The sequence below is a fragment of the Tachypleus tridentatus genome, unplaced genomic scaffold (genome assembly GCF_004210375.1).
Source record: "Tachypleus tridentatus isolate NWPU-2018 unplaced genomic scaffold, ASM421037v1 Hic_cluster_1, whole genome shotgun sequence".
In the NCBI taxonomy this organism is placed as follows: domain Eukaryota; kingdom Metazoa; phylum Arthropoda; class Merostomata; order Xiphosura; family Limulidae; genus Tachypleus; species Tachypleus tridentatus.
In genome coordinates this window covers 18,094,432-18,117,349 of record NW_027467777.1, presented here as the reverse complement: position 1 = coordinate 18,117,349, position 22,918 = coordinate 18,094,432, and the positions used below count along the sequence as shown (strand labels likewise).

General features: G+C 31.1%; 1 pseudogene across 1 annotated transcript in view; it reads left to right on the top strand.

Moving 5' to 3' along the window:
• Positions 1-15,561: 15,561 nt before the first annotated feature.
• Positions 15,562-22,918, top strand: part of LOC143241696 (nuclear receptor subfamily 2 group F member 1-A-like) — a 54,470-nt pseudogene continuing 47,113 nt past the window's right edge. Inside the window, exon 1 of the transcript XR_013022261.1 lies at positions 15,562-15,723. The product of XR_013022261.1 is annotated as a nuclear receptor subfamily 2 group F member 1-A-like (transcript). The remainder of the gene's footprint in view (positions 15,724-22,918) is intronic.

Here is a 22,918-nt window from a genome sequence, read left to right as displayed (position 1 = left end):
ATTGTTAAACACATCATTAACATATTGTTAAAGACATAACTAACATATTCTTAAACACATCATTAACATATTGTTAAAGACATAACTAACATATTGTTAAACACATCATTAACATATTGTTAAACACATCATTAACATATTGTTAAAGACATAACTAACATATTGTTAAACACATCATTAACATATTGTTAAAGACATAACTAACATATTGTTAAACACATCATTAACATATTGTTAAAGACATAACTAACATATTGTTAAACACATCATTAACATATTGTTAAACACATCATTAACATATTGTTAAAGACATAACTAACATATTGTTAAACACATCATTAACATATTGTTAAACACATCATTAACATATTGTTAAACACATCATTAACATATTGTTAAAGACATCACTAACATATTGTTAAACACATCATTAACATATTGTTAAAGACATAACTAACATATTGTTAAACACATCATTAACATATTGTTAAAGACATCACTAACATATTGTTAAACACATCATTAACATATTGTTAAAGACATAACTAACATATTGTTAAACACATCATTAACATATTGTTAAAGACATAACTAACATATTGTTAAACACATCATTAACATATTGTTAAACACATCATTAACATATTGTTAAAGACATAACTAACATATTGTTAAACACATCATTAACATATTGTTAAAGACATAACTAACATATTGTTAAACACATCATTAACATATTGTTAAACACATCATTAACATATTGTTAAACACATCACTAACATATTGTTAAACACATCATTAACATATTGTTAAAGACATAACTAACATATTGTTAAACACATCATTAACATATTGTTAAACACATCATTAACATATTGTTAAACACATCATTAACATACTGTTAAAGACATAACTAACATATTGTTAAACACATCATTAACATATTGTTAAAGACATAACTAACATATTGTTAAACACATCATTAACATATTGTTAAACACATCATTAACATATTGTTAAAGACATCACTAACATATTGTTAAAGACATAACTAACATATTGTTAAACACATCATTAACATATTGTTAAACACATCATTAACATATTGTTAAAGACATAACTAACATATTGTTAAACACATCATTAACATATTGTTAAACACATCATTAACATATTGTTAAAGACATAACTAACATATTCTTAAACACATCATTAACATATTGTTAAAGACATAACTAACATATTGTTAAAGACATAACTAACATATTGTTAAACACATCATTAACATATTGTTAAAGACATAACGAACATATTGTTAAACACATCATTAACATATTGTTAAACACATCATTAACATATTGTTAAAGACATCACTAACATATTGTTAAAGACATAACTAACATATTGTTAAACACATCATTAACATATTGTTAAACACATCATTAACATATTGTTAAAGACATAACTAACATATTGTTAAACACATCATTAACATATTGTTAAACACATTATTAACATATTGTTAAAGACATAACTAACATATTCTTAAACACATCATTAACATATTGTTAAAGACATAACTAACATATTGTTAAACACATCATTAACATATTGTTAAAGATATAACTAACATATTGTTAAACACATCATTAACATATTGTTAAACACATCATTAACATATTGTTAAAGACATCACTAACATATTGTTAAACACATCATTAACATTTTGTTAAAGACATCATTAACACATTGTTAAAGACATCATTATCATATTGGTAAAGACATCATTAACATATTGTTAAACACATCATTAACATATTGCTAAAGACATCATTAACATATTGTTAAAGACATCATTGACATATTGTTAAACACATCATTAACATATTGCTAAAGACATCATTAACATATTGTTAAAGACATCACTAACATATTGTTAAACACATCATTAACATATTGTTAAACACATCATTAACATATTGTTAAAGACATCACTAACATATTGTTAAACACATCATTAACATATTGTTAAAGACATCATTAACACATTGTTAAAGACATCATTATCATATTGGTAAAGACATCATTAACATATTGTTAAACACATCATTAACATATTGCTAAAGACATCATTAACATATTGTTAAAGACATCATTAACATATTGTTAAACACATCATTAACATATTGCTAAAGACATCATTAACATATTGTTAAAGACATCACTAACATATTGTTAAACACATCATTAACATATTGTTAAACACATCATTAACATATTGTTAAACACATCATTAACATATTGTTAAAGACATCACTAACATATTGTTAAACCCATCATTAACATATTGTTAAACACATCATTAACATATTGTTAAAGACATCGTTAACATATTGTTAAACACATCATTAACATATTGCTAAAGACATCATTAACATATTGTTAAAGACATCACTAACATATTGTTAAACACATCATTAACATATTGCTAAAGACATCATTAACATATTGTTAAAGACATCACTAACATATTGTTAAACACATCATTAACATATTGTTAAACACATCATTAACATATTGTTAAAGACATAACTAACATATTGTTAAACACATCATTAACATATTGTTAAAGACATCACTAACATATTGTTAAAGACATAACTAACATATTGTTAAACACATCATTAACATATTGTTAAACACATCATTAACATATTGTTAAAGATATAACTAACATATTGTTAAACACATCATTAACATATTGTTAAACACATCATTAACATATTGTTAAAGACATCACTCACATATTGTTAAACACATCATTAACATATTGTTAAAGACATCGTTAACATATTGTTAAAGACATCATTAACATATTGCTAAAGACATCATTAACATATTGTTAAAGACATCATTGACATATTGCTAAAGACATAACTAACATATTGTTAAACACATCATTAACATATTGTTAAAGACATAACTAACATATTGTTAAACACATCATTAACATATTGTTAAACACATCATTAACATATTGTTAAAGACATCACTAACATATTGTTAAACACATCATTAACATATTGTTAAACACATCATTGACATATTGCTAAAGACATCATTAACATATTGTTAAACACATCATTAACATATTGGTAAAGACATCATTAACATATTGTTAAACACATCATTAACATATTGCTAAAGACATCATTAACATATTGTTAAAGACATCATTGACATATTGTTAAACACATCATTAACATATTGCTAAAGACATCATTAACATATTGTTAAAGACATCACTAACATATTGTTAAACACATCATTAACATATTGTTAAACACATCATTAACATATTGTTAAAGACATCATTAACATATTGTTAAAGACATCACTAACATATTGTTAAACACATCATTAACATATTGTTAAACACATCATTAACATATTGTTAAAGACATCGTTAACATATTGTTAAACACATCATTAACATATTGCTAAAGACATCATTAACATATTGTTAAAGACATCATTGACATATTGCTAAAGACATAACTAACATATTGTTAAACACATCATTAACATATTGTTAAAGACATAACTAACATATTGTTAAACACATCATTAACATATTGTTAAACACATCATTAACATATTGTTAAACACATCATTAAGATATTGTTAAAGACATCACTAACATATTGTTAAACACATCATTAACAATTTGTTAAACACATCACTAACATATTGTTAAACACATCATTAACATATTGTTAAACACATCATTAACATATTGTTAAAGACATAACTAACATATTGTTAAACACATCATTAACATATTGTTAAAGACATCACTAACATATTGTTAAAGAAATCATTAACATATTGTTAAAGACATCATTAACATATTGTTAAACACATCATTAACATATTGTTAAACACATTATTAACATATTGTTAAACACATCATTAACATATTGTTAAAGACATCACTAACATATTGTTAAAGACATAACTAACATATTGTTAAACACATCATTAACATATTGTTAAACACATCATTAACATATTGTTAAACACATCATTAACATATTGTTAAACACATCATTAACATATTGTTAAAGACATCATTAACATATTGTTAAACACATCATTAACATATTGTTAAAGACATAACTAACATATTGTTAAACACATCATTAACATATTGTTAAACACATCATTAACATATTGTTAAAGACATAACTAACATATTGTTAAACACATCATTAACATATTGTTAAACACATCATTAACATATTGTTAAAGACATCACTAACATATTGTTAAACACATCATTAACATATTGTTAAACACATCATTAACATATTGCTAAAGACATCATTGACACATTGTTAAAGACATCATTAACATATTGTTAAAGACATCACTAACATATTGCTAAAGACATCATTAACATATTGTTAAACACATCACTAACATATTGTTAAAGACATCATTAACATATTGTTAAAGACATCATTCATATGTTTCGTCATACATCAGAATCGTCTGTCTCACATTTGATGTGTCTTGTGGCGAGCTATATTGTGCAAGAATAGAACGCTCGATTTTAGACTTATAAGTTCAGTATAAGTAAGCTTATTACTCGATAGAATAAACGTAATAAACGAGAAAAAAGTACCGCTGAATCAGTGGGGATCATACCCCCCTGAAAATTAACATGTATGTGTACATTCTAATGTGTTACTTGAAGACTTCTGTGTACACTCTAATGTGTACATTCTGATATGTTATTTAAACTCATCTGTGTACACACTGATGTGTTATTTAGACGCAACTTTTTCAGAAAGTATCCAAATAGTATTAAGTTTCAAACAAATATGCTTACAAAACCTTTCAAAGTTTAACATTTTTGTTGGGAATACAAAGAAATTATAAACTATCTACATTATTACCAATTATTAGTTTTATTTGGAATACAAATAAATTATAAACTATCTACAGTATTACAAATTATTAGTTTTATTTGGAATACAAATAAATTTTAAACTATCTACAGTATTACCAATTATTAGTTTTATTTGGATTACAAATAAATTATAAACTATCAACAGTATTACCAATTATTAGTTTTATTTGGAATACAAATAAATTATAAACTATCTACAGTATTACCAATTATTAGTTTTATTTGGAATACAAATAAATTATAAACTATCAACAGTATTACCAATTATTAGTTTTATTTGGACTACAAATAAATTATAAACTATCAACAGTATTACCAATTATTAGTTTTATTTGGATTACAAATAAATTATAAACTATCAACAGTATTACCAATTATTAGTTTTATTTGGATTACAAATAAATTATAAACTATCAACAGTAGTACCGCACATTAGTTTTGTTTTTGGAATACAAAAAATTATAGAATATCAACAGTATTACCAGTCATTTTAGCCCGGCATGCCTTGGTGATTAAGGCGTTCGACTCGTAATCCGAGGGTCGCCAGTTCGAATTCCCGTTACACCAAACGTGCTCGCCCTTTCAGCCGTGGGGAAGTTATAATGTTACGTTCAATCCCACTATTTGTTAGTGAAAGAGTAGCTCAAAAGTTGGCAGTGGGTGGTAAATGATTAGCTGTCTTTCGTCTAGTCTTAAAATACGAAATTAGGGACGGCTAGCACATATAGCCCTCGTGTAGCTTTGCGTGAAATTCAAAACGAACCAATCATTAGTTATTATTTGTATAATTATTAGTTTACATTTCAGTCACGGCACCAGAAAATGCTTCCTTAAACCATGACACTGGTTACAATGTATTTATGTTAATTTATTTAAAATAAACTAAAAATAATAGAATTTTTTTTTTTAATGTTTCATCTTGTCTAGAGTTATCAAAAGGTTTGAAAGAAGAAAGAAAAAATGAGATGACTCCTGTGGGGTCTCACATTCTTCTGGACTTAAGTTGCGTAAATGTGTTAATCTGGTTTCGCGTAAAACGTCTCACAGGAATTGTCGTTTGAAACCGCCCTATCCCATAAATGACGTTTCTGACATTTATTACGATGAATCGTGCGAAATCATTTCGTTATTAAATGTATGTGATTAGTTTGGATTTTTGTTTTGTGGGAATAAAGCTCAAAGCTGTTCTGACCATCATGGGTATCGAAACCCGCTTTCTAGCGTAATAAATTCTCAAGGATTCTGCTGTGCCATTGGGGGTTCGTTTCGATAAAAGATATATAAGTCAGGTTATTTAAAATGTGGTAAAGGTTCAAACCCGCGACCTACTCTCAAAGAGGGATAATTCACCTCTTTGAAAGAACTTGAACTTTGAACTTTATCTGTCGAAGTATGTTTTTATTTATACATTTATATAGACTAATAGGAGGTCTATGGAGAATGGGTTTAAGTTATGCTTGACGCTGTCTGCATACGTTTAAAATATAATGAGCAAAGTGCATAACGAAAGAGCATCAGATTTTAATGTTTTCCTTATCTATAGTGGGATTAGCACCGAGAAACCCCAATCTTTTTATTTCTTATCAGCAGTCCTTGCGGTGTAATATCTTACGTGATCGATAGAAGACAAAACAGCTTTGTGCCCGTTTCGACCCGTAGTTCACAAACCTACAAGTAACTAACCTAGTATTCTGAGACTTAGTGCTGTTATACATAAATAGCTTGAAATGTGGGACAAGGCGATTTTTAATTGCCGGTAGATACTGATGAGTTGTACAACACGATATAAGAAGTAGCATACGTTAAAGACAGGTAATAACTTTAAAACCATTATAATCTTTTCATCTTCAAACAGGAAACCTCGTGACTCGATGGCAGGTGGCGCATAAGTATGCTCCACGTGTTCGCATAATAAATTAAGGTCAACAACAAAATGAGCCTGAATAAGCACAAGGAAACAAACAGTCAAAATCACTGGAACATCAGAAGCATCCGAACTTGTCTTGAACTGAGCTATGTTAAACCAGAGGATAAACTAACAGATATTCCACCAACATGACTTAGTTTTGCTTTTTCACCATATTACGTCAATATATGACAATAAAATCTGTAAACCTACAACAGTTCAGTGGTAACTCTGGAGGCTCATAACACCAAAACGCATACTTTGATACCCATGATGAACAGTCCAATAAAAAACTGTATATTTACCACATCGACGTGAAGTGGTCACTTTTTTTTTGTCTACTTAATACTGACCATTCGTTCAAAATAATCTAACTAGCCGATATATCTTATGAAACAACCCCTCTATTGGCGTAAATCTGTCATCTCAGTGACCACTGTTTCTGAAGATCCACTACATTAGAAAGTCAATAGAAACAGAGTAATGGTGATGAACTCAGCTTTGTACATTTTAACATATGTTATTTTTTAGTTTCGGATTCTATTTAAACACCACATCTATAGAATATGTCAATGCTACAAAAATCCGAACTAAAGAAATTGTAATAGAGATTTAGTAGTACATAATTTCGATATGTAAAAACGAACGTTTTATTTGTGTTTTTGTATTTATAAACAATACACTAAAAATGTTTCACAACCGGCTTCTTCGGGAGTTCGTTTGTAGTTGTTTTTGTCAGAGCTAGAGCCAGAAAAGACTCATGAACTCTAGCTGGGTATCTCATCTGAAAAACATACTCAGCCAATATGAAAAAAAGAACCACTCTTAGTTTGTATGCCATCCAAAAAGCTACTCAACCAATAAGAAAAAGATTCACTCTGAGCTTTTATGTCATCCAAAAAGCACCTCAACCAATAAGAAAAAGATTCACTTTGAACTGGAATGTCATCTAACAAGCTACTCAACAAGTATGAAGATGCTGTTTCAGACTTAGAAACCGATGTCACACCTTGTAACTCTCAAACACACCTGTTTCAGGTACAGAAACCAGTATGGAAGGTTTTAATTCATATCTTATCCTGTTTTAGTACGAATAAAACAGTCACTTTCTTCCGAGAGTTCATAATTGTGACTTTTTGGGGCTACTTATTTACTGGGTGGGTGGTTATGGGTGTAAGTACCACCTCTCACTTTCACAGAGAAGATTGAAAGATAGAAAACGTGTCACAAACAGGTTAAAATATTAGGACTGTTGTTAATGTTACTGTATATATTTAAGCAGACACGCATGCGCAGAAACGCTGCAATAATTTATTTGTATCCGTCTTTTAGTTTGTTTAGTTACAGAAGCAATGGATGTTGAAAGATGAACATCTGGTTCTTATAGCAAGGGAAGTTGGCCCTATCGGTCGTCGCGTGTATGACCAAAAGTTCAGTGACCCCCTGGTTCAGATCACGTGGGCAGCACGCAAGCCTAAAGAAGCGGAAAAGTCATACTAAGAAGGTTTATATATCTTTGATGGACCTGTTTACCAACAAAATAAATATGTTGGCCATTGTGGGATTCCTTCTCACGAGGTTATTTTACACAAGCTAAATTTTTATCTAAATATAAAATTGGGGAATAATTTTAATAACCATTCTTATGGTTTTCCTCCATGGACGTATCCATAGATTCTAAGCCTAACGCTGGTGCGTTAAACGTACCTTTTTGTGTCCATTTTTCTTCCTTTAAATAACGATCTTCATATCTGTTTATTTTGAATTTCGCACAAAGCTGCACGAGGGCTATCCGCGCTAGCCGTCTCTAATTTAGCAATGTAAAACTAGAGGGAAGACAGCTAGTCATCACCATTCATCGCCAACTCTTGGGCTACTCTTTTACCAACGAATAGTGGGATTGACCGTCACATTATAAAGTCCCACGGCTGAAAGAGCGTGCATGTTTGGTGAAACGGGGATTCGAACCCGAGACCCTCGGATTACGAGTCGAGTGCCTTAACCACCTGGTCATGCCGGGCCATCTTCATATCTATAATTATGAGTCGATTGCCTTAACCACCTGGCCATGCCAGGCCATCTTCATATCTATAATTACGAGTCGAGTGCCTTAACCCGCCTGGTCATGCCGGACCATCTTCATATCTATAATTACGAGTCGATTGCCTTAACCACCTGGTCATGCCGGGCCATCTTCATATCTATAATTACGAGTCGAGTGCCTTAACCACCTTAACCATTATAAGCACTTAAGAGCTTGATTTCCCAGAGACTTAGATTGTGAACATTGAATATTGTAATGTTCCTGTGATAAGCCCCCGAGTTCCACAGCGGTATGTCTGCGGGACCTACAACGATATAAATCGGGTTTCGAAACCCATCTGGGCAGAGCACAGATAGCCCACTAAGTAGCTTTGTGCTTAATTCCAAAACGATCACTCAACCCTATTAAACAAAGCTAACCGTGTAAGACCCTCAGACCTGTCTTCTAAATACCAAAAGCATGAGATCAAGTGGCATGTTGGTATAATTCTTCTCTATACATCCATTCCTTCCTGTTTTTAATGGGTTTTTGTGAAGCTATGAGATACTATTTACAAAGCGTATTTCAACGTCTCACGTTTGACTCTATCTTTTGTAAACACGTTATATTTCTGGTAACTCTTCCTTCTCCATTTTCAGTTCTGAAAAATGCGAAGAACCCTAAAAAATAAGTAAAACTACAACACAAAGTGTATATTAAACACCACCAGAATAACTGGTTGTGGGGAATCTTCATAAGTTATGTGATCCGTTTGTTTTCAACATCATGGATCCAGGTAACTCAACACCAGCGTTGCTAACACTTCGATAAGCCTAACAGGTCATAAAATAAAGCAACATTCTGTGAGAACTGGTAACCAAAGTTGAAAAAAACGCTGTTCTCAGGTAGATCTTTGTCATTCGACTGGTATAGATTGATTACTGTAATCCAAGTAATAAAGTGACTTTAGAAACACGGCCTGGTCTTTACGAGGTTTATTGTCTTCTGGTTGTCCTACTCTGAGATATCCCAAATCGTATTGCGTGGAAAACGCTGATTTATTAAAGTTTACCAAGCAATGAGACACAAAAAAGAAATTTCAAACATTTGTTGTTGTTTATTTGACTTCTAATATTTAGACATAAAAAATAATTGTCTTCCCTGTATTGTACCAAGCATGGTTTAGCGTAATTTACCAAAAAACTGGACAATTCATTACTTCTGGACATATTTTAGTTGAAAAAGTCTAATCTGTAAGTTGATTTACAGAATTGGACACTTCATTACCTCTGGACATATTTTAGTTGACAAGGTCTAAACTGTAAGTTGATCTATAGAACTGGACACTTCATTACCTCTGGAGAGAGTTCAGTTGACAAGATCTAATATGTAAGTTGATCTATAGAACTGGACACTTATTTATCTCTGGAGATATTTTAGTTGAAAAGGTCTAAACTGTAAGTTGATCTATAGAACTGGACACTTAATTATCTCTGGACATATTTTAGTTGACAAGTTCTAAACTGTAAGTTGATTTACAGAATTGGATACTTCATTACCTCTGGACATATTTTAGTTGACAAGGTCTAAACTGTAAGTTGATTTACAGAATTGGACACTTCATTATCTCTGGAGATATTTTAGTTGACAAGGTCTAAACTGTAAGTTGATTTAAAGAATTGGACACTTGATTATCTCTGGAGATATTTTAGTTGACAAGGTCTAAACTGTAAGTTGATTTAAAGAATTGGACACTTGATTATCTCTGGAGATATTTTAGTTGACATGGTCTAAACTGTAAGTTGATTTAAGGAATTGGATACTTCATTATCTCTGGAGATATTTTAGTTGACAAGGTCTAAACTGTAAGTTGATTTAAAGAATTGGACACTTGATTATCTCTGGAGATATTTTAGTTGACATGGTCTAAACTGTAAGTTGATTTACAGAATTGGATACTTCATTATCTCTGGAGATATTTTAGTTGACAAGGTCTAAACTGTAAGTTGATTTAAAGAATTGGACACTTCATTATCTCTGGAGATATTTTAGTTGACAAGGTCTAAACTGTAAGTTGATTTAAAGAATTGGACACTTGATTATCTCTGGACATATTTTAGTTGATATGGTCTAAACTGTAAGTTGATTTAAAGAATTGGACACTTGATTATCTCTGGACATATTTTAGTTGACAAGGTCTAAACTGTAAGTTGATTTAAAGAATTGGACACTTGATTATCTCTGGACATATTTTAGTTGACAAGTTCTAAACTGTAAGTTGATTTACAGAACTGGACACTTCATTATCTCTGGAGATATTTTAGTTGACAAGGTCTAAACTGTAAGTTGATTTACAGAATTGGATACTTCATTATCTCTGGAGATATTTTAGTTGACAAGGTCTAAACTGTAAGTTGATTTAAAGAATTGGACACTTCATTATCTCTGGAGATATTTTAGTTGACAAGGTCTAAACTGTAAGTTGATTTAAAGAATTGGACACTTGATTATCTCTGGACATATTTTAGTTGACATTGTCTAAACTGTAAGTTGATTTAAAGAATTGGACACTTGATTATCTCTGGACATATTTTAGTTGACAAGGTCTAAACTGTAAGTTGATTTAAAGTATTGGACACTTGATTATCTCTGGACATATTTTAGTTGACATGGTCTAAACTGTAAGTTGATTTACAGAATTGGACACTTCATTATCTCTGGAGATAGTTTAGTTGACAAGGTCTAAACCGCAACATGGTCTTTGATTTCATCTAACATCTTAATAGCTGGTATATGTGTTCAATGGATTAGTAAAATATCTCTTAAGGAGGTTTGAATTTCGATTGCGTTCTGTATGATAACCACCAAAAGAACACTGAATACTTAAAACTAAAAATCTGGGTTTTTAATGACTCTTTGTAAACCGAATGGTGTGAGTGACAGACCAGCGTGATAAAATAACTTAGTTATATTTTTGTTATTATTACATTATATATGTACAAGAGAGATACGTTGAAACCACAGGTTTGATCAGTTTTTCCTTTTTGAGCTTGACTTCCTTGTTGTCGAAAAAATACTTTCGTTTTAGTAACATAACATTTCATAAGAAACAAGACTACAATTTGTTTTTAGTAAAACTGTTCTCATACGTCTGACATGTCTTTATCTAGGATCGTAATACAACATCTCGTACGTATTCAACCAGAATCTTCTGTGCTATTGTTACAAATGACATAACATACCACCTACACACGTCTCAAAATCATTTTAATTCTATTGTTATAAACAACATGTTATACACAGCCTCACTTTACATGATTTACTCTGTTTATTTTACTGTATCTACTATTATTGTTATTATGAACGCCATAGATAGCTGAGAGTTAATTCTGAAGGTTTAAAATGTTCATTTTCTTGGTTCGATCCCCGTAGTTGACACACTGCACATAACTCATACCGAAACATTAAATATTTTCTTTTATGAAGAATATATTACACTTCTCTACCCACATTTTTAGCTATTTTGATATTTTCTGTGAAAAAACATAATTACTCTAGAGAAACCTCCATTTCGTATATTTCTTATGCAGTAAAATGCTTCTGTAATAACTTGGTGTTTAAATCTAATTAAAAATAATTTGCGCTATTATTCAGAAAATAATATAATAAAAAACTTCTTGGAACCAATCATTGTTGTTTTCAGCAAAACGTATTTAAAGTATTGATACACTTTCAAACGTAATTAGCCCTCTGAACAATGAAATACATATCAGTGGTTGAGCCCAGCTGTTGACAAGACCACAACTAGCGAGATTTAACAGGTCTTTGACTGAGAAGCTGGATAGATATGGTTAGCAATGAAAGTAGTTTAAACAAATCAGGTTGTGATGTTCGGTGTACAGAACTACATTGTTGTAAGTCTACTAAGCATGAAGCAAAAGTTACAATTGTTTAATATTATGTATACAGGTTTCAGGAAACGGTCATACATACATATTGTTGTCTCATTGTTTGACATTACGTAGGTCTCAGTGAACGGTCGTAGATACATATTGTAGTTTCATTGTTATCAGCTTCATTGTTTGATATTACGTAGGTCTCAGTGAACGGTCGTAGATACATATTGTTGTTTCATTGTTATCAGCTTCATTGTTTGATATTACGTAAGTCTCAGTGAACGGTCGTACATACATATTGTTGTTTCGTTGTTATTAGCTTCATTGTTTGATATTACGTAGGTCTCAGTGAACGGTCGTAGATACATATTGTAGTTTCATTGTTATCAGCTTCATTGTTTGATATTACGTAGGTCTCAGTGAACGGTCGTAGATACATATTGTAGTTTCATTGTTATCAGCTTCATTGTTTGATATTACGTAGGTCTCAGTGAACGGTCGTAGATACATATTGTTGTTTCATTGTTATCAGCTTCATTGTTTGATATTACGTAAGTCTCAGTGAACGGTCGTACATACATATTGTTGTTTCGTTGTTATTAGCTTCATTGTTTGATATTACGTAGATCTCAGTGAACGGTCGTATATACATATTGTAGTTTCATTGTTATCAGCTTCATTGTTTGATATTACGTAGGTCTCAGTGAACGGTCGTATATACATATTGTTGTTTCATTGTTATCAGCTTCATTGTTTGATATTACGTAGGTCTCAGTGAAAGGTCGTACATACATATTGTTGTTTCATTGTTATCAGCTTCATTGTTTGATATTACGTAGGTCTCAGTGAACGGTCGTACATACATATTTTTGTTTCATTGTTATCAGCTTCATTGTTTGATATTACGTAGGTCTCAGTAAACGGTCGTATATACATATTGTTGTTTCATTGTTATCAGCTTCATTGTTTGATATTACTAGGTCTCATTGAACGGTCGTATATACATATTGTTGTTTCATTGTTATCAGCTTCATTGTTTGACATTACGTAGGTCTCAGTGAACGGTCGTAGATACATATTGTTGTTTCATTGTTATCAGCTTCATTGTTTGATATTACGTAGGTCTCAGTGAACGGTCGTACATACATATTGTTGTTTCATTGTTATCAGCTTCATTGTTTGATATTACGTAGGTCTCAGTGAACGATCGTAGATACATATTGTTGTTTCATTGTTATCAGCTTCATTGTTTGATATTACGTAGGTCTCAGTGAACGGTCGTATATACATATTGTTGTTTCATTGTTATCAGCTTCATTGTTTGATATTACGTAGGTCTCAGTGAACGGTCGTACATACATATTTTTGTTTCATTGTTATCAGCTTCATTGTTTGATATTACGTAGGTCTCAGTAAACGGTCGTATATACATATTGTTGTTTCATTGTTATCAGCTTCATTGTTTGATATTACTAGGTCTCATTGAACGGTCGTATATACATATTGTTGTTTCATTGTTATCAGCTTCATTGTTTGACATTACGTAGGTCTCAGTGAACGGTCGTAGATACATATTGTTGTTTCATTGTTATCAGCTTCATTGTTTGATATTACGTAGGTCTCAGTGAACGGTCGTACATACATATTGTTGTTTCATTGTTATCAGCTTCATTGTTTGATATTACGTAGGTCTCAGTGAACGATCGTAGATACATATTGTTGTTTCATTGTTATCAGCTTCATTGTTTGATATTACGTAGGTCTCAGTGAACGGTCGTATATACATATTGTTGTTTCATTGTTATCAGCTTCATTGTTTGATATTACGTAGGTCTCAGTGAACGATCGTAGATACATATTGTTGTTTCATTGTTATCAGCTTCATTGTTTGATATTACGTAGGTCTCAGTGAACGGTCGTATATACATATTGTTGTTTCATTGTTATCAGCTTCATTGTTTGATATTACGTAGGTCTCAGTGAACTGTCGTATATACATATTGTTGTTTCTGTTTGTACTGTATCAAAAGATGTTGCCAGATGTTTACTTTGGATATTCTGTAAAATTATTTATAGTTATAGATAATTCTTTATTGTGTTGGCTGTCTAGACATTTCTGTATTATTACATCAGTTGTTGGTTCTAAACTCTAAAGGTTTCAGTATAATCTTAAACCATGTTGTTTGTTGTTATAAGTGTTTGTTTGTTTCTTTCAGGTATTGGTTATTAAAAAAATATACAGGTAAGCGTACAATGACGACAAGTGTTGACTGATGTTGGTTTAGTGGCTGTTCTAGAGAGTTCTCTCTAAACCGACAAACCAAGTAGAATGTGTGGCAATATTGTAGGTTTATCTGTTTCAGTTACCGCGCTGTTTGGAAATGACTGTTACCATAAAACGTATGACAATAATGTGGGTTTATCTCTATTAAATACTGCGTTGTTTTTTAGTTTTATGAGTCACTACAAAGAATAGTCACTTCACCTCACAAAGAAGTAATACTTTATTTAAATTTGTAAACTATTACAGGTGATTACCGTAAACATGCAACAGGTCCTAATAAAACAAAGCACGGCCACATGCAGTTAGGTGTATGGGAGATAAACCATACAGCATTTTTGTTAGACCCAACGTTTCCATAGATACATTTTCTTTGGGAATAAACATTTTAACATGCAGTAAAATCACATCTCACGTCTTAAGGCATGACCATCCGTAATTAGAGTTATCCTTCAAAGAAAAAAATCCCAAACCGGTTGTATGACATATAGTGGAAAGGTTAATGTTAGCTCTAACTTCAATACGCGGATAAAGTTACGACAAGGACTTTATATATATGTGTATTTAGAGTCAAGTAACAACAACAAAGTGTGCACTACGTCCAAGATCTGTGCCACTGTTTCGGGGGCAGTGGCTGCTGCGGTAAGTACAGTGAATCCCAGCAACATAAAACACTTCCTTGATGCACTGGTAATTATAGTCGTTTAGTTGTGTTCACAACGTCAGTGTTTCTTTTTACCAAATATAATCTGTGTTATCTTACAACCTGTTTCTCGGTAATCTTTCCTGCTCTGCTTTATTGTTTGAAAAGCTGTTTATCCCTATATTTATTTTCTGCTTAGGAAAGAAAATATCCTTAAACTATACAAATCTAAATGGTATCTAGTAAAGCGTACGTTTTGATAAATACATTAATGAGCGCTGTGCTTATGTCAACATTAACATAATGCAACTTTATATAGTGATTAAAACGTGGCAAGGCCCTAGAAAGAGGCTCCACATGTTTCAGTGGCGAAACAGGTACGGTTTATTTTTAGGGCTGTGACCCGTTTTTTATCAATCTTATTTATTGTATAACTATTTAAAGTTGTGTTATTTTAATCTTATACGTGTGTGTGTGCGTTCTTATTACATTCTAAAGGTTCATTAAGTTATAAATACGAAATGAACTTTCAACTTCGTGGTTACGGAAAACAATAACATGAAATGAGCTACGTATATCACATACGGTAGGTAGAAAACTTTCCACTAAACATTACATCAAACCTCAATTAATAACAGTGACAATTGATAAAAATGAACCTTAGATCACGTAAAACAGTTCAATAAACACAAAAAACCCATCCTGAAATCACTACACATTATAATTATATAAACTCGAGAAAACTCTTACAAAACCAGTAAAATAAGAACCAACAATTTAAATACAACACAAACCAGTACTGTAACGAGCACACAAAGCACGAGACAAAACCAGGTTTCCTGACGAGACCCTGTTTATAGGACGTTTATTCATATTTGTTTCGTCGAGTTTTTCGTTTACTTTTCTCTCGTCAACATCTCGATCTTTTGTCTCTGCAACTTCCCGACTTACGTCAAATCTTCATACCAGTCAAATTAACAGACGTAATTCACCTCTCAAGTGTTTTTAGCCAAACCTCCTTTTGTGCGAGCGTGGCGAAGAGAGACTTTTGGAAAGGCTAACTTTTCTTTAAAAACTGTATGTCTTCCACGGATTTTTCTGTTTTATCAGCAACAAACTTACGTACTCGTAACATTGAAATAATGGGTTCGATTCTCTTCGCTGAACAGATTGCAGGTAACTAAATGTGTAACTTTGTACTGAAACAAACGTAACACCAGAATAATGACACACAACTAGATAAAGTTAAAAATATAAAACATGTAAACACAGTGACAAGCCAAAAGATAAAAATTAACAACACATAAGTAACAAGCAACAATGCACAATACTTATAGAACGGTGAACAATGAGCAGACAATGTAAAACTAATAAAATCACGAACAGTAATTTAACCCTGGTTAAACAAAAAATAAAACATAACAGTTTTCAAGTTAAACGTTGTAACACAGAATCAACGAAATTCAAACAATCAGTCAGATGCACCAATATAATAAATACGTTAATTTACAAATACTGTAGCCCCCCAGTGGCTCAGCAGTATGTCTGCGGACTTACAACCGAGTTTCGATACCCGTGGTGGGCAGAGCACAGATAGCCCATTGTTTAGCTTTGTGCTAAATTCAACACAACAAATACTGAATAACCTAATTACACATAACCAGTGCACTAATAAGTGGTACTTTATACTTAGAACAAAATATGTTAATACCATAGGATTCTGGTGTAAAATTCAGATATGAAGCTATGTGTAAATGGTTCTTGTTAGTGGGATTAGCGCATTTAAGTTTCACCTGATATGTGGTTCCGAGGTTCGATTCTCGTCGCCGAACATATTCAACCGTTCAGACGTCGATATAATGTTGATGATGAATCCCAAAAAATACACATTTTGTGTTGTTAGCCTCAACCACTTATCACAAAATACACATTTTGTGTTGTTAGACTCAACCACTTATCACAAAATACACATTTTGTGTTGTTAGACTCAACCACTTATCACAAAATACACATTTTGTTAGACTCAACCACTTATCACAAAATACACATTTTGTGTTGTTAGACTCAACCACTTATCACAAAATACACATTTTGTGTTGTTAGACTCAACCACTTATCACAAAATACACATTTTGTGTTGTTAGACTCAACCACTTATCACAAAATACACATTTTGTGTTGTTAGACTTAACCACTTATCACAAAATACACATTTTGTGTTGTTAGATTCAACCACTTATCACAAAATACACATTTTGTTAGACTCAACCACTTATCACAAAATACACATTTTGTGTTGTTAGACTCAACCACTTTTCACAAAATACACATTTTGTGTTGTTAGATTCAACCACTTATTTGTGTAGAGCTTCGAAAGATGAAAATATGAAAAGGGAAAATAAAAATAAAAAACTTTTTTAGCATTTAATAGGGAAAATGTGAACACTATGAAATTAGCCTAAATACTAGCTGGTCAAAAGTTTAAGACCGTACTGAAACGAAGCGTTAAACGGTAAACTAGTAACGAAATTTAGTCATTTGTGTTCAAGCATTAGCGTTGTCAACATCTTCCACTGACATCTCCTGTGTTACATTGGGTAAAAACATGGCAAAGGCTAAAAAGTTGACAGAGTTTGAACGTGGCAGAATTGTCAGGCTGCAAAACAAGGTCTCTCTCAACGTGAGATTGGATGTAGTAAAACTGCTGTTGTAAATTTCTTAAAAAACCCTGAGGGATACGGAACGAGAATTTCAAGTGGTCGGCCCAAGAAAATTTTGCCGGCGTTGAGCAGGAGGATTCGACGGATTATCCGGCAAGACATCAGCCGATCGTCCAACCAAATTAAGGCCCTTACGGACGCAGAATGCAGCTCAAGAACAATAAGACGACACCTACGAGAGAAAAGCTTTAAAAACCGTAAATGTCTTCAAAGGCCACGCCTCCTTCCACACCACGAAACAGCTCGGTCAAACTGATAAGCACCAAGCATGGGACGTAGAAAAGTGGACGAAGGTTTTGTTCTCTGATGAGAAAAACTTTAACTTGGGTGGTCCAGATGGCTTCCAACGTTACTGGCACGATAAGGATATCCCACCGGAGACATTCATTTTCTACACGACACAGTGGAGGAGGTTCCATCATGATCTGAGGTGCTTTCTCCTTCCATGGAACAATGGAGCTTCAGGTCTGGAACAACAGCTGGCTACATTGGCATGTTGGAGAGAGCATCCTTATTGACTGAAGGCCTTCGCTTGTGTGGAAATGACTGGATCTTTCAGCAGGACAACGCTGCAATCCACAATGCCCGCAGGACAAAGGACTTTTTCATGACAAATAATGTGAATCTTTTGGACCATCCAGCGTGTTCGCCCGAAATGAACCCCTTTGAAAATGTTTGTGGGTGGATGACAAGGGAAGTCTATAGAAATGGATGTCAATCCAAACAGTGCATGATCTTCGTGAAGCCATCTTCACCACTTCGAATAACATTCCAGCCAGCCTTCTGCAAACGCTTAAATCGACCATGCCAAAGCGAATGATTGAAGTTATTCGCAATGACGGCCGTGAAACTCACTACCAAAACCTCTTGTTGGGAATTTCCTACCCTATTTAGGACTTCTTTTTAGTATGGTCTTAAACATTTGACCAGCTAGTATTTAGGCTAATTTTAAAGTGTTCACATTTTCCCTATTAAATGGTAAAAAAGTTTTTTATTTTATTTTACCTTTTCTTATTTTCATCTTTTGAAGCTCTACTCAAATAAGTGGTTGAGTCTAACAACGCAAAATGCATATATTTTCTTTATGTTCATCGGCCTTAAGATTTTGGCCAGCAGTGTATGTATACTCTAAACAACTACCACGAGTGTGTAACTACCAAAACTAACAGTATTCTTTACAAGATTAAAACCATTAAAACTAAATTCCGACTCTTTACCAACTATAATTATGTAAATTTTAGACTTTCAAAAATGTACATTTTCTAAAGCATGGGCGTACCGCTAGAGTCAGGGGTCAATTTCCCAATCCAAACCCAGTCACGGAATGTTTTTGTTATTCCATCTATGGAACAGTTTTGTTCGTTTAGCTGAACTTCGAAAATCAAAGTGAAAAAGGTCATGATATATTAGAGTCAAGGATGACCTTTCACCCAAGAAGACGGAACAGGGGGTATTGAGCTCACGTTTTTTTCAAGGGGGGAGACTTTTACTTTATAGAATTTTAGTAGACTGCTCCAACCTGGTAATTATTGTTGAACATTTAATGCTCACAGTATAAATATTGAATCGCTTACGAACAACACATTCTGAGAGAAAATACGAATTGTTTTTATACTCTCGTTACTAAACGGTCGCCCTCTGTTGATATTATGCGACACTAAATAAGAAACAGAATCATATTTTACGAGACCACTAAAAACGTTGTATCATTAGTCTATGTGTCACAGTGTATGTGTCTTACATATATATGTGTGTGTGTCTCTGCCATATTTTTATTATCCTCAACAAGTACAACTTGACTGCTACAAGTCTGTTTATATAGTATTTAAATCACGTTTATTACTCACGATTCTTTAAACAATTGTTCTTGTGTGCTGTTCCCACTGGTGAGAAAGGATCTCACTCGAATTGCCTAGGATGAAACCATAACTCTTGAGAAACTATTACATGAGCAAAATTATTTAAAAAATGGGGAACATGTAGGTTGTTCCTTGCATAAAACATTTCTACAAACTATCCGATTGTCTCTGATGATAGAAAACACGTTTTATATAAAGTATACGTAACTGTTTCTAATCAAGAAGTCATGTTTAGCATACACTATCTGCTTCTAACGAAGAAGTAATGTTTAGTATACACTGTCTGTATCTGTTTCTGACCAAGAAGTCATCTTCAGTATACATTGTCTATCTGCTTCTAACCAAAAAGTCATGATTTGTATACAATATCTATCTGTTTCTAACTAAGAAGTCATGTTTAGTATACATTGTCTGTCTTCTTCTAACCAAGAAGTCACGTTTAGTATACATTGTCTATCTGCTTCTAACCAAAAAGTCATGTTTTGTATACAATATCTGTCTGCTTCTAACTAAGAAGTCATGTTTAGTATACATTGTCTGTCTGCTTCTAACTAAGAAGTCACGTTTAGTATACATTGTCTATGTGCTTCTGACCAACAAGTCATGCTTCGTATAAACTATAAAACTTGAAACTATAATAAGTACATGTTTTAAGTTATTCTTGTATTATAAAACACACAAGTATAATAAGTACATGTTTTAAGTTATTCTTGTATTATAAAACACACATGTATAATAAGTACATGTTTTAAGTTATTCTTGTATTATAAAACACACAAGTATAATAAGTACATGTTTTAAGTTATTCTTGTATTATAAAACACACAAGTATAATAAGTACATGTTTTAAGTTATTTGTGTATTATAAAACACACAAGTATAATAAAATACATGTTTTAAAGTTATTCTTGTATTATAAAACACACAATTATAATAAGTACATGTTTTAAGTTATTATTGTATTATAAAACACACAAGTTATAATAAGTTACATGTTTTAAGTTATTCTTGTATTATAAAACACACCAAGTATAATAAGTACATGTTTTAAGTCATTCTTGTATTATAAAACACACAAGTATAATAAGTACATGTTTTAAGTTATTCTTGTATTATAAAACACACAAGTATAATAAGTACATGTTTTAAGTTATTTGTGTATTATAAAACACACAAGTATAATAAGTACATGTTTTAAGTTATTCTTGTATTATAAAACACACAAATTACAATAAATTACATGTTTTAAAGTTATTTATTGTATTATAAAACACACAAGATTATAATAAGTACATGTTTTAAGTTATTCTTGTATTATAAAACACACAAGTACAATAAGTACATGTTTTAAGTTATTTGTGTATTATAAAACACACAAGTACAATAAGTACATGTTTTAAGTTATTTGTGTATTATAAAACACACAAGTATAATAAGTACATGTTTTAAGTTATTTGTGTATTATAAAACACACAAGTATTATAATAAATTACATGTTTTAAGTTATTCTTGTATTATAAAACACACAAGTATAATAAGTACATGTTTTTTTAAGTTATTCTTGTATTATAAAACAAACAAATTTACAATAAGTTACATGTTTTAAGTTATTTTGTGTATTATAAAACACACAAGTATAATAAGTACATGTTTTAAGTTATTTGTTGTATTATAAAACACACAAGTATAATAAGTATTACATGTTTTAAGTTATTTGTGTATTATAAAACACACAAGTATAATAAGTACATGTTTTAAGTTATTTGTGTATTATAAAACACACAAGTATAATAAGTACATGTTTTAAGTTATTCTTGTATTATAAAACACACAAGTATAATAAGTACATGTTTTAAGTTATTCTTGTATTATAAAAACACACAAAATTATAATAAATACATGTTTTACAAGTTATTTGTGTATTATAAAACACATTAAGTTATAATAAGTTACATGTTTTAAGTTATTCTTGTATTATAAAACACACAAGTATAATAAGTACATGTTTTAAGTTATTCTTGTATTATAAAACACACAAGTATAATAAGTACATGTTTTAAGTTATTCTTGTATTATAAAACACACAAGTATTATAATAAGTTTACATGTTTTAAGTTATTTGTGTATTATAAAACACACAAAATATAATAAGTACATGTTTTAAGTTATTCTTGTATTATAAAACCACACTAAATTATATTAAATTACATGTTTTAAGTTATTTGTTGTATTATAAAACACACAAGTATAATAAGTACATGTTTTAAGTTATTCTTGTATTATAAAACACACAAGTACAATAAATTTTATGTTTTTTAAGTTATTTGTGTATTATTATAAAACACCTACAAATATAATAAATACATGTTTTTTAAGTTATTCTTGTGTTATAAAACACACACAAATTACAATAAATTTTTTCATGTTTTTAAGTTATTTGTGACATTATTATAAAACACACAAGTTCACAATAAATTACATGTTTTAAAGTTATTTGTGTATTATAAAACACACAAAGAGTATAATAAGTACATGTTTTAAAGTTATTTGTGTATTATAAAACACACAAGCAGTATAATAAGTACATGTTTTTAAGTTATTCTTGTATTATAAAA